At 35.5% G+C, this 14,580-nt stretch overlaps 1 protein-coding gene and 1 long non-coding RNA gene across 3 annotated transcripts in view; one reads left to right on the top strand and one right to left on the bottom strand.

Annotated features, from left to right (window-relative positions):
* The window catches only part of LOC117802645, an 81,021-nt gene extending 73,928 nt beyond the window's left edge, over nt 1-7,093 (top strand). For both annotated transcript variants that reach the window (XR_004626029.1, XR_004626028.1), the window contains 2 exons: nt 5,468-5,557; nt 6,970-7,093. This is a non-coding gene — a long non-coding RNA (uncharacterized LOC117802645). The remainder of the gene's footprint in view (nt 1-5,467; nt 5,558-6,969) is intronic.
* Nucleotides 1-14,580, bottom strand: part of STT3B (STT3 oligosaccharyltransferase complex catalytic subunit B) — a 100,784-nt gene that overhangs the window by 69,767 nt on the left and 16,437 nt on the right. The window lies entirely within an intron of this gene.

Below are 14,580 nucleotides of genomic sequence, written 5' to 3'. Positions count from 1 at the left end.
TTGGGTTCTAGTAGAAATTTAGTACAATGCTGTGATCAAAACACTACAGCTTAAATATTTTACAAGCTGGTTTAAGGTTTATCCAGCATATACTGTATTGTTTCCTTATGAAAACAAACACTAAATTCCACCCCATCTGTAAACTAGTACTAACTAACTACCTTTAAAAACAAGAAGAAAAAGCCACTAACAGCTGCCTCTGCATTTTCCATCTTGTTGGAGATGTGACCACTTGTATATTTCATTTTGGATTTATTTCATCTAAATGAAATACCCAGTGTACACTCAAAACAATAACAAAAACAAAATCTCATGATTATGAAGAATACCACCAATATACCCTTAATCCAAAAGGTTAAAAAAAAATTATGTCTCAGCCCTAAAATTAACCTATAGCTTTTCTGCCTTGAAAAGAAACCTTTGGGGGGGGGGGGAAGAAGAAGGAGAAGACGACGATGATGATGAAGAAGAAAAAGAAACAACAGAAACCTCTGAGGTGGGAATGGGTTTTGTATGTTTAATTAACATTTCCAATTCTCTATAAAAATATGGCAGTGTGTCAGAAAAAATATTAACATAATTGGAAAATGCCTAAGAATAATTAAGGGGAATAACAGTATATTGTTATCCTTAATGCTATGACCACCTTCAAGGCACCTAGTGCTTACCCTGTGATTAGCTTTTGAAAAAATAATTCATGGTATGTGTAGAATTTGAACTGGAAAAGCTAAGAAATAAAAGTTTCACTTAACTTATAGGAGGAAATAAGAGACAAAGTTCTAGCCAAAAGAAAGGAGCTAAAAGCAGCACTAAAAGTAAAACACAAGTTTTCCAAGGGCCAGTTCTGTCATTTTTTTCCCTAAACCATGTTACTTCTCTAATAAAGCTATCTACCAAATGCATACAAACAATTAAATCTTTAAAGTTTGCTATTGAACATTTCTGGGGAAGGGAGGTGAGGGCAGGCAATGCTGCTGATTCATAACACCGACATTAAACAGACTGTCTCAAATAAGTGCCTGCTAGAATAATTCCTACCTTTTTCCTATACAGACACAAGACTGATACAGTTTTAGATAAACACAGTCAAAATGTCAAAAATTTAGAAACCCGGATTTATAGAACAGATTCAAACTAGAAATAACCACTCTAAATACAGAGGCAATGAGAGACAAATATGTTCCACCTCCCAAAAGTGTTCAGTCCACAAATCTAATTTTCTTAAGACAACGCAAGTCTAGTTTAACTCAGCCTTTGCAAATAAAACCTAAGAAACAGAAGAATCAATCAGAAACAGAAAGGAGGAAAGAAACAAAGGAGAGGGAAGCGGCTTTGATCAATGATGGTGCTAAAGAGCAACAAATACAAGTAGCAAATGAGGGAAGGAACGGAGGGAGATAGGGCAAAGGAAGAGTGAGATGGTGGAGTACTGTACCAAGTATTACCACATCTCAACACAGTCCCCTTAAGAGAGAAGCCTTGAATCACCCTAGTGTTTTCATTTGCCTTGAGATAAGAAACCAGATTAACTAAAGTTTCTATCAAAAATAAGGACACATGGACTCCAAGTGAGGGCTCAGGGTTGTCCTCTATGGATAGATAACATATCTCAATTTGATACCATGTCCTTCAAAACCTCCCCAAAACTCTTGCCTGTGAAAACATTAGAATAGTGTATGCTTCTAAGGGTGGCTACTCTATACTGACATTTGTATGGTGTTCATTCTTGAAAGATAATTTTTTTAAAAAAAATTCTTGAGCAACAAATATGCACCAGGTTTCTGCTAGGCACTAGGAACAGAGCACTGAAAAGGACAGGCAAAGTCACAGTTCTCCTGGAGCTTAAGTGCAATAAACACAAACCAGGTAATTACAGATTGAAACAAGAGCTTTGGAAGAAATTAAAGGGATGAAATAAAAGAGTGAAATAGGAAGAAGGGAAAGAGGGAGGAAGGGGTGAAGACTTCTTTAAGCAAGATGTTAAGTGGAGTCCTATAATATTCATGAGACCTTTAAGGATGGGAGTAACCAGCCATTCCAAAAGGGGAAAACAGCTGTCCCTAGATAAACTACCAAGGGCAAAGACCTTAACGTGGGTGTGTTTAGCATGTTTAAAAAGGAAGAGAAAGAGGTTAAAGAAGGGGAATGGTAAAGAAACAAGTTCTGAGCCCTATTTATTTACAATTATTTTTAAAAATTGTAACAATTATCAGGTACCATATAAGAATAGCTTTCATTTAATCCTCACACACAAATACAAAACTTTGAGGTAGGATACGATTCTATGCCCAGTCTATAGATGATGAAACTAAGGCACAAAGATGTCAAATCCAAAGTCATACAGCAATTAAGTGGTCAAACTGTGACTTGAACTAGGGAGTGATGAACCCTACAAATGGATTTCAAAGTTCCCTATGCCTCAGGGATTCCAAAGTGCCCCTCTAGAACTACATTTCTAACATGAGTGAGGTATAAACTTTGAAGGGAATGGGATACACGCTTTAGAAAAGGGTACCATCCTATTTAATATACTTTTACCTGTTTATTTATTACATTCTGTGTAAATTCTCATTTGAAGAAAGGGTTCACAAAAGCTAAAACAAGTGTCTGAAAAACAGTGGTATGTTTAAAACTATATAAGCAAAAAAATCATTAGCACAGTTCTTAAGATGTGTTAAGATGAAACTTTGAATCCTGAAGTTTATGCCTTTCTTTTTTTTTTAATGCCCTTTCTTAAGACGCTTTGGAAGCAAAAGGACAGAGAAGACCAATATATCAATATCACTGATTATATCCTTTCAGATTTCAACTCTTTGGTACATATTACCTTTTAAACAACCACAGCCAGAATACCCATTACCTTGAATGTTACAATCATTCTGCCAGAGAAAGAACTTTGGAAGACAGGATACAACACATTCTCAGCTGGGAAAGACAGGACACAACACATTCTCAGCTGGGAAGACATTTATACTCTCAATTCATTGACCACTTCTAGTCACATGGCCCCCACCCTTGTGCTCAGAAGAGAGGGAAAGTAGATATTAGTGAACAGCACTAATGGCTACCATATATGTCATGCTGTTTTGTAGATGAAGCAAAATTCATTAATATATATATGATCCTATTTATGCTGATAAAAGTTATGTGTGCATGTGTATGTACATAAATATTTCAAATATTGGGTATCCTTCAAACAAATCCTAGGAGGCTACATAGTGAGCTGTCAATAGATCATGCCTCATTCTTTGACTTTTTTTGAAACAATGAGCAATTGTTAAAAAAAATTAAAAAGGAAAAAAAAAACAACAAAAAGCCTAGATAAAGAAAGAAAATCACAGCCAGGAAACATTATTAAGTACTGCTTGGCCAATAATAACAATCATCACCATCTTATTACCATCACACACAATCTATAAAATGCTTTTACCAAATCCTTCAACAAATATTACTCACAAAGGAAATACAAAGCAAGTGGTACCCATCTCTGCCTCAAATTTCTCCCCTTCTTGGCACCTTTCTTATGCTTCACATATTAAATCAATTCAACCACCGTGTGTCTCCAGATAACCATATTCTTCTCAGTATGCTATAATTTTTTTTTAAGATTTTATTATTTATTTGAGAGAGAAAAGGAATGCAAACAAGAAGGGGGAAGAGTGGAGGGGGGAGAGAAGGAGGGATAAAGAATCTCAAGCAGAGTCCAGGCTCAGCATGGAGCCCAACTTGGGGCTCAATCCCAAGACCCAAGATCATGACCTGAGCCAGAACCAAGACTCGGATGTTTAACCCACTGAGCCACCCATGCTCCTCAGTACACAATAATTTCTAATCTTTACTCCCTCAAAGTCTATTTCTCATCTTAAAAAGTTATATGTAAGCATGGGTACACATAATTTTCCAAAAGACTTGCAATCCCTCCTTCATCTTCCACTAACACCACAGGCTTGTTTTTCCCAATTCCTCCTCCCTTATAGACAAGCTTGCACATAAATGTTAAACAACTACTCTGGGACAAAGTCTAACGATAACGGGAAAACAATGTCTGCTATCATTTGCATATTCAATGTCTCAAAAAGAAATAAGAAAGGGTGGGAAAGTACTTTTTCTCAGTTTTCTTCTTCATGGTTTTAAAACTCTTTACAGGGTATAAAACAGAGAATTAGGAATTCCTATTTGACCTAAACAGGTTGTTCACTTTTATAATATACATGGATCAAAAACTTATTGGGGAGAAAGCAAAGCCTCAGTTCTCATGAGAAGAAAGAATGCCAAGACAGAGACACATATGCTAAATTAATTCTATTGTTTCTATTGCCCATTACTGCAACATCTCCCAAGAGATATATAACTTTCGTTATTATCATCATAATCATCTATCAATATTTTGACCTGAACAAACCACTTAGGAGATTTAAAGTTTAACAATTTGTTTTGAATTTCTTCCTCTTTCCCGTTATCGAGTATTTTCTAATTCCACAGGAATTTCAAGGATGGTTGTTTCTCATTCTTTATTGAATTTAAAAATCCCACTTTACTCTTTATACCATTTTTCATTAAATCTTTAAACAATCTTGCTACTAACAAGTCAGAAAATTATTCATATACCCCTTTCAGAAATGAAGTCTATAAACAGCTTATTCTGTCTGTAAGTCATTCTCCCTCTTTCCGAAGGAAAAAAGTGCCAAAAATTTGTAGAGGTGGCTAATTTGCAAGCCCCTTTTGGCTTTCATTCTTAGTGTAATATATTACTTGAATAATCTATCTAAAAGTAAATCCCCACTGTACCTGAGGCAATGGAAGTTCACCTTCTCCATTACATATGTCCAATACTTAACTATTTCAATTCGGCTCTTTTCCTCCTAGCATTAGTTTAGGTCTTCCATAAGAGAAAAAGACTTTTCCTATTTCTTCAACTATTGTAGCAAAAAGTGCAGCATGAAAACACAAGAAGAAAAAGCACTGTCTTTTAAACAAGGTACTGTTTTTATGGAAAAGACCTATTTTTCTAATTTTAAAATTCTACACTGCTTCCTAAAGAATGCTATTTAATGATGATCAACTTTATTAAAATGAGAAAATCTGTGCTAACTATATAAAAGGTTGGCTCTGTCCTAAAGACCATCTGAATACCAAAATTTCAAATGAGATACAACTCACCAAAGCATCGCAAGATGTGTATTGAAATTTCTATTCCTGAAGCTGACCTCTGTCCATTTTTCTCTTCTCATTTAATATTTACTTTTCTGCTCTACTTCATGCTTTAGAATTAGTAAGATAGTCTTTATAATATTTTTTATTTGCTCTCATAAATATCTAAGGATATATATTTGTCAGTACCTTAAAGATAAATTTGCTATGTTTGATCTCTATAGATTATGATCCAGCAAATAAACTTCTAAGAACTGAAATTGTCAGAATCATTGAGAGTTGTCTCAGTAACATGTATTTTACTTGTTCTCTTTAGAGAAAGCACAGTATTTCCACACCAACACTGTGAATTGTGCCTTCATTTGGAACCCTAGATTTTCACAACTCAGGGCAACATACAGGACAGGTGAGTGAAGTGCTTTCCTCATAAATGGGTGATGGATGATTGTGCTATAAGATATGGGGGAAAAAATGATGCCTAAACTTCAGTTCTAAGTACATAAAGAAGCTGAGAATCTGAAAATTAATTCTCTTACAAGTGTCACATGCCCTTAAATCCCTTGGATGAAAAAAAATGAGTGCCAGAGACAGAGATTTTCTTAGTCACGATGCTCCAAATTGCTCCAAATGCTTGACGTCAAAGCTTGGTCTTCATTGTTCTCTTTTCACCGTTACCTCTCCTTGTTCCCTCTCTCATTTCCTGAACTTTGACTACAATGTATGTTAAGTATACAATTCCTTTTTTTAAATTCTAAATCTATATACTGAATAGCCTACTTGAGTATCTACTTAGATGTCTCCACAGATATGATACTCAACATAGCTAAAATTAAACTCATCATTTATTCTGCCCTCTATTAAAGGAGCTCTTGGGGTGCCTGGGTGGCTCAGTCAGTTAAATATTCAGCTTTTGATTTTGGCTCAGGTCATGATCTCAAGGTAGTGAGATTGAGTCCTATAGGGCTCTGAGCTGGGTGTAGAGCCTGTTTAAGATTCTCTCTCTTCTCTCTCTCTTTCTCTCTCTCTCTCCCCCTCCTCCCCCACTCTAAAATAATTAATTTTTAAAAAAATGTTGCTTTCTACCTTAGTTAAAATGTCACCATTATCACTGGTATCTATCTGGGAATCATAAAATCCTCACTCCCTATACCCAGCTCTTAAATTCCCCTAATTAAAGCTCTCTTCATATTTTATCTAGACTATTTCACTTGCCTTCGTACAGACTTCCTAGCTTCTGGTATCTCCTTCTGATCTCACAATCCACCCCCCCACACAACAGAAAAATTTCTAAAATGATTATACCGATCCTTCAACTATTTCCCAAATCTAAAGTCCTAATGTTTTTAAGACTCCCTTCTCTAGCCTTACCTTGAAATGCCTCCTTCCTACTTCTTTCTCACATACACCTCAACTTCAGGTTTTTTGCTGAACAAATATTCATGATTTTCATACTTGCGTACCTATGCACAAGCTCTTCATGCTACCTGAAGAGCAAATCTTCCTTTAGTATCCTCCCACACCTATCTTTCAGGACCTAACTCAAGACACCTCTTTCTAAGCCTTAACTATCCTTTTCAGATAAGAGCTGGCACTTCCCCCTTTATACTTCAATCTTGCACTTTTCATTTTACCTTTTTCAATGCAACATACTAAACAGCGTTAATTTACTATTAGTAGGTTCCAACCTAAGTAAATAATAACAAATAGTGAACATTTAATGAGTGACTATGAATTATACACTGTTCTAAGTACCTTCATTTGTATTAATCTTCATGACAACTTACTGATACAGGTATTATTGCCATTCCCAATTCACAGATGAGAAGACAAATGAAGAGGTTAAGTAACTTGCTCCAGGTCATTCAACTAAAGAACAGCAAAGCCCAGAGTCTCTTTCACTTGATTTGATCTCCAGGCAAAGATAAATGAATTGATCTTCCTACCCCTAGCACCAAGCACAGTGACTGGCACGTAGTAAGTTCAATAAATGTTTGTTAAAGTGCTTCTGAATATTTTATATATGATCCAATTTTAAAACATTTTCCACAAATGTCCTGAGTTAAGTGAGTTAGTGCTAGTATGAGGTCATGAGATGTATAAAATGTTTTAACTCCCATTCTAAGGCAAATTATTCTTTCTATAAAAATATACTGTTCAAGTAGAAAGTAATAAAAATAGTGTAACTGATTTAATTAAATTTTCATGTGTGAACACTCCATATACCTGAGTCAGTGCATTTGGGTCCCTTTTTATGTTCTGACCTTTAAAGCCTTTCATCACTCATAAAACTATTCGGTATTGTATGTAGAAATGAAAAACATTTGCTGCATCCAAAAGAATTTGTTCCACTTACTCTATCCTCACAGGGACAGCTAACTCCTTGTCATTTTGATCTTAGCTTAAATATCACCTCAAAAAGGCCTCTTCACTTCCCTATCTACGGTGGTAGTCCCAAAGCCACATCCCATACACTAGTTACCATATTATTTTTCATAGCCTTTATCACAACTGAAATTATCTAGATCTTTGTTTACATGTTTACCTGCCAGATAATGAGTTCTATTACAACAGAGACCCCTATATATATTCCTAATCCTTGGTACTGTGCCTCATACAGTTATCACACAATAAATACTTGTTAAAATGACTTGAATGTTGAATGTACCATTAGTACTAAAAAGCTTTTGCAATCAAAGCCTATAAAAATTGTTTTCAAAATCCTAAGATCTGTAAGATGTCTTATCATCTTCCTAGTCCACAAAAATAAATAATAAAATAAAGGTAATACAGAAAGATAAAGGACGAGAGAAGTGTAGATATAAAAATTCAAGACTACATAAAAGCACACAGAAATGTAGGTCATAAGGGCCTATGAGTTTATAAACTAAATCTGACTTCATTTCCCAGGAATCAAAGCCAAATAGGAAGGGGCACGGGGCACCTGGCTGGCTCAGTCGGTAGATCATGTGACTCTTGATCTCAATCTCAGGGTCACGAGTTCAAGCTCCACGCTGGGTGTAGAGCTTACTTAAAAAAACAAAGCAAAACAAAACCCATGGTCTTTAGCTACAATACTAAATTCTATTTGTTAAACTAAAATAGAATACAAATATCAAAACGCAGTGACTCTAACATGAATTTTCTTTATTTTTGCAATCATGCTATTTAACCTTTTTACAGGTTTTTATAGCTAGGTACCACCTCAAGGATAAAAGCAACAAGATTAGAAATAGGAAAGTCAGGATAGAATAAGTTATCAGGTGACAGATAAGATATGTATGCAGCCACACGTTTCAGATTTTGATATTCCTAAAAATCTTGCCAAGTATACATTTCCCCCACAAAACTGGTATAATAAGTGAGAACAAGCATTTCTGACCAGAGATTCCATATTAAAAAAAAAAAATCAGGTTTACTAAAGGAATTATTTCTTCATCGTTCTTATACTCATATCTGGGATGGTTTGGAACACAGGAGCAAAGAGGGCAGTTACTATGATTTAGTTCTGTAACCAAAAAGGTCATAAAAACAGTCAAAACAACAACGAAGACATCAAGAGAACCAACAGACATCAAATACACATTGCTCAAATTTCACAGTGTTCAGTACAGGTAAACACTCAATATGAAGTAATTAGCTGCTGACCTTAGAGTTGGTTGTCCTGAAAAGTTGGCAAAACCATCATGGACTAGCAATGAAAAAGACCTCAAAAAAAAACCCCAAAAAACAAAACAAAACAACAACAAAAAACACCCAGAAACAGACAAACAAAAACCCCTCAGAGGTTGAGACAGGTTTTTTAATTTTTCTGGGTGAGGGACTCTGAGAATCTGACGAAAATATGGGTTCTTTCACCGGAAGAATGTGCATAAAAATTCTGCAGAATTTTAAACTTAATTTTGGAAGACCCCTAACACATAAGTCATATTAGAAAGGCATTTCTTTCTAGCACTGAAAAATCTGCTGTGAGTTACCTTTCTCAATAGTTCGGAAAAAACTACACCTATGATCCACTGAGGCAGTTTTGGGAAATCAAGACTATACTTATTTTTCAGTCATTAAATCATTTAAAATAATATTATTTTAATATGGAAAAAAATAATACCACCACCATAAAGGACAAAGTTCTATGTAACTGCCTGGTGCTCTTTCAAATTACTGTGGTGTTTAAGGCTTTCTGTATTAAAAAGTAAAATAATAGGTTATCCTTTTTTTGCCCAATCTCTAAAAATTAAGGAGAGATGACAAAAAGAGATTCAGGAGAAAATAGGATTAATATTTAGTTTTCATTTGTTTCAGAGGAATAAGATAAACTTCACATTTATAAAAAAGATTGGATTTTTAAATTTTGGTATATAAATATAGTGCTGTGCTATCTCAAACTGTGGTTGGCAAAGCTGTAATTGGAGCAAGATTACCAACACTTAAACAGATGTCTTTTGTGCATCCTAGAGCAGAAAAAGCTAGAAGCTACATAAAGAAAAACACTGAATACAAGATTCTGTAATAACGCAAATATTTTTCTTGAAAATGCAACCATAAAGTATAGATACCAACTTATGAAGAAATTAGAGTTCACAAATAACTTTTTCCTCAGAGCCAATAAGCCTGGGCATTATTCATACAAGTTCACACTTCTGAGAACCAAAGGCAAATTTGGTCTCTGACCTTATGAAGCTGACAATCTTTGACAATCTGGCAGGAGAGACAGACAACAAACAAATACAATCAAAGAGAGAAGGGAACAGAAGGGATACAAAAGGACATCTAACATTTCTCTGAAGAATAATTTATATTAAGCATTAAAATATACTGATCTTACATGTTTGATTCAATGAGCTTTGACAGTTTTATATATACCATCAACCATAACTATCACCCAGAAAGTTCCCATGTGAACCTTTCCTGCCACTTCTCCTTCCCAAACACTTTGAGTTCTTTTATCATAGATTCATTTTGTTCTTAGATTTCATATAAATACAGCATAGGGGCACCTGAGTGTCTCAGTCAGTTGAGTGGCTCTTGGTTTCTGCTCAGATCATTGTGTCAGGGTCATGAGATCCAGCCCCACATTGAGCTCTGTGCTCAGTGGGGAGACTGCTTAAGATTCTCTCCCTCACCCCACACTCATGTGCTCTCTCAAATAAATAAATATATCTTAAAATAAATTAAGTAAATAAATATAGACCATAGATTCTACTTTCTGTAAGTATCTGGTTTTTTCATTCAACATGTTTTTGAGGTTTATCATGTAGCGGCAGTTTGTTCTCTTTTTATTGCTGAGCAGTATTCCATATTACGAATACTACAATTAATTCTGTCTTATTTAAGGACATGCATTTTTATTTTTTTGGATAAATATTTAGCAATTGCACTCAATAACCACTCTTAGAGTACACATATATTTAAAAACATTAAACAGTTCTCCCAAGTAGGAGTACCATTAATACTTCCACCGGTAATGTATACTTCATATCAAGGTTTTTTGTTGTTTTTTTTTTTCTTTTTTTTTAATGGGCCTACCTGCACTGTGCTAGGTACTGGAGAAACAGAACAGACCTGTCCTCACAAAGCTCCCTCATGGAACTTAACTGACATCTAATTTAAACCCGGATGGGTTATTAAGCAAAAAGGCAGGAAAGAATAGAAGTGTTTTAGAAAGTAGAAAGAGCATGTGCAAGGCTAAAAAAACCCATGTAAGTTATTTTCATAATACTAACTGGAAATAAAACTAGATCAAGTTTTATGATGTCAAGATTATGCTAAAAAATGAGAAAACAACCTAGGAAGAGTAAGTTTTAAAAAGATTGATTAAGTCCTAAAGAGGTATTTATGTTTATCAGATGCTCTCATGGCATCATAGATCTACAGAATACTTGTCATTCTTAATGGTTTCAAGTCTCTCTCTCACCCAGACTAGGATCATGTCTATCTGGGCTCACACCATTGTATCTACAACACCCTGGCAAACAGGTAACATTCAGAGATGTGGAAGGTTTATCAAGGGTATTTGTATTAATTTTCTTTTAAAATTTTCTTCTTTTTGGTATTTTCTATTGCTGTAAACAAATTACAACAAAATCACTGGCTTAGGACAACACACATTATCTCATGATTTCATGGGTCACAAGCCTAGGCACAGCTTATAACTGGATCCCCTGCTTAGGATCTCAAAGTGAAATCAAGGAGTTAACAGGGCTGAGTTCTTTTTTTTTTTTAAAGATTTAATTTCTTTATGTGACAGAGAGACAGCCAGCGAGAGAGGGAACACAGCAGGGGGAGTGGGAGAGGAAGAAGCAGGCTCCCAGCGGAGGAGCCTGATGTGGGACTCGATCCAGGAACGCCGGGAACACGCCCTGAGCCAAAGGCAGATGCTTAACGACTGCGCCACCCAGGCGCCCCATCAGGGTTGAGTTCTCATCTGGAAACTCATTCAGGGAATGAAATGACTTCCAAGCTCACTTAGGTTGCTGGCAGAATTCATTTTCTTGAGGCTGCAGAACCGAGGGCCCTGGTTTCTTGCTGGCTGTTGGTTGGAGCCTCTTAAGAGACGTCCTGCAGTTCCCCGTGCAAGGACTTCTCCAACAAGGCTGCTTACTTCATGAGCCAGCAAGGAGTCTCTGGTAGAAGTCCACTAGTAACACAGTCTTACATAACATAATCATGGAAACCACATTCCCACCACCCTACACTTTGTCCACCACTCTACTTTTCAAAGTCTATCAACAGGCTATTTTGAAAATGATACATTCTGTAAAAAGATTCATATAGTCAATTATAGCTGAGTTTGTCTGCAAAGTGTAGTGTTAAGATTTTACAAAAGTGGCCAAATTAACATGTATTCACCTAATAAATGAGAAGGTAACTAGTTCCACCAACAGAAATGACCAATTATGGATGCCAATATAAGTGTAAGAGAATCTAGAAATAAAGGAAAGGCCAGAATTCCACAAAGAAAAAATAAAAACAGAAGTAAAAAGCAAAGTATTAGAACACCAATGATTATATCTAGGATTAAAGGTTTTCTGTTCCTTCTCCTTTACCCTGTCATTTGGCACACTCTCAGGCTACAAGGTACCAGATCTACCTAAATCCCACTAGCTGAGAGACTTCATATATACCCCAAATTCAGCACTAATGAGAATAGAGAACAACGAAGGTAAAGGAAAAGTACAAAGCAGCTAAGGCCACATCTGTAACTGGCATCTCAATCTACCATTTATTATTCTGCCATCTAGTGGCAGGATCAAAAACAAAAGCATATCAGATTGACAGGCAAACAGGCACACCTGGGAGAAAAAAACCCACCAGTTTACTAGAACCACTAAAAGTAACAATCTAAACCCAGTCCTCCCACATCTACATATACACACCATCTAGATAACATATTAAACACATACCCAATTTTATTAAATAACGAAACTCATGCAAGGATATATTCAAGCCTAGTAGGGTAACAGATTCATCAGTGTTTAACAACAGCAAAACAAGAAAATTTCAAAAAATTACTAATGATATGGAATAAAGTAGTCATTTTTTTTTTAATGTTTTACTTTTACTAGGTCCATTCTGAAGTTTGTAAAGACCCACAAATACACAGATTGACCACTACCACACCACCAAATCACCACTACTCATTTATATACAAGCAGTTCCAACTGGGCCTTAAGACTACTCTCACTAACCTCTCTGCTCTTTCAACTGATGGATGAGTCATAATGATTCAAGATCTTCCTGAAGCAGAGTTCATGCTATATCTATCAGATGAACAAATTACCTGTTTTTCTATTTGAGCAACACATGGAAAACAAAAAACAAAAACAAGGGTTGTTCAAAAGCTGATACTGTCCTGCGGACTTTTTTGAGCTTCTCTCTATACCTTCTCTTAAGATGAGACGCATTACAGATCAAAAAGATATCAGAGCTCATAAGAACAAACAGGGCAAGACTTCTCCCAAACACATTAATTGAAAACAAGATCCATGTTACAGTCCTATCTCTTAACTTCTGCCGTGACTGACCGTGACACCTATCAATTTTCCCTAGCATTCATTTGAAAAAGGAAGAGTCTGTTCTGCTTTATACAGGGCACTTAATAAACTAATGGGAAAAAAGGAAAGGACAATGAAAAGTTGGCACCAAAAAATTACATCAAAATAACAGACTGACAAAAGTATTTTAATACCATTCAATAAAACCTGAAAAAACTCTAGGATCACATATAAAATAGTGGATTTGGGGGCACCTGGGTGGCTCATCAATTAAGCATCTGAATCTTCATTTTGGCTCAGGTCATGATCTCAGGGTCCTCAGAATCAAGCCCCACACTGGGTTCTCCTCAGCGAGGAGTATGCTTGGGATTTTCTCTCTCTCTCTCCCCTCCTCACTCCTCCCCCTCAACTTATATCTAGGATAAGCGAGTACACTCGCTCACTCTCAAACAAATAAATTTTTACAAGAAATAAAATAAAATAGTGGATTTGATAAATTGAAACTACCCAATGGTATTTTTTGCTTAAATCCAATATATACTGAAGTCTAAAACACCTGGGCAAAAGGCAAGAGCTGCACACACTTGGCATGTATTCTCTTTCTCTCCACAGAGCACACATACATGTGTATGTAATACATATTTAGGTCAGACACACATTCATACATTATAGAAAAAAGATCTCCAATTGTATGGAACACTAATTTTTTTTAAAAATCCTACAGTAATTCTGAAATTAAACATGGTAAAAACTAGATTAAAGAAAATTAACACTGTATTCGAGAACATCTAAGCCTTTAACACGTTAATATGTATTATAAATAAGTGGACGGGATATGCAGTTTTTCCAAATTTAAATTATCAAAGGTTATTTTGCTTCCAACTACAATTTCTAGAATATTGGCAACCACTCTAACAAATAATTTCCATGATTTCTATGTTCTCTTCGAGGTATGAAGTTCATTCTATAGTCCAAAGAAACCAAAAGTGATCCCATTTACCTAGCTTTTAATCAGAAACTTTTCAAACAGAAAGTATCAGCAAACATAAGAAGGGGCTAATAAGAAAGAATAAAGAAGAGAGTCCGTTTTCTCACTTGAAAGCAGTTGCTGGAGAGAGACAGAAAATACTGAACTATATGAAAACTTTGGTATCCTTCACATATCTAAAGTAATTTCAGCAATTTCTATAAAATAACGTATTAAACTCCTCAAAGGTTAGCATGTTTGGGATATACTCTATTTTAAAATGTGTTTATTCTGAGAATTACAAATGTTGCCAATGCGTTTACTGAATTTTAAATGGACTTACTCCCCTCCCCCTTTTTCTTTTTTACAAATGGTGTTACATTATGTTCATTAGCTTTTTGACAAATTACTGTACTTGACACCTATACTTCGTCGTGGTAACATTGTATCAATATTACAGGAAATACATTA

The sequence above is a fragment of the Ailuropoda melanoleuca genome, chromosome 6 (assembly GCF_002007445.2).
Source record: "Ailuropoda melanoleuca isolate Jingjing chromosome 6, ASM200744v2, whole genome shotgun sequence".
Lineage (NCBI taxonomy): Eukaryota > Metazoa > Chordata > Mammalia > Carnivora > Ursidae > Ailuropoda > Ailuropoda melanoleuca.
Note: the sequence above shows the minus strand (reverse complement) of the source record. Positions and strands in the feature narration are given on the sequence as shown.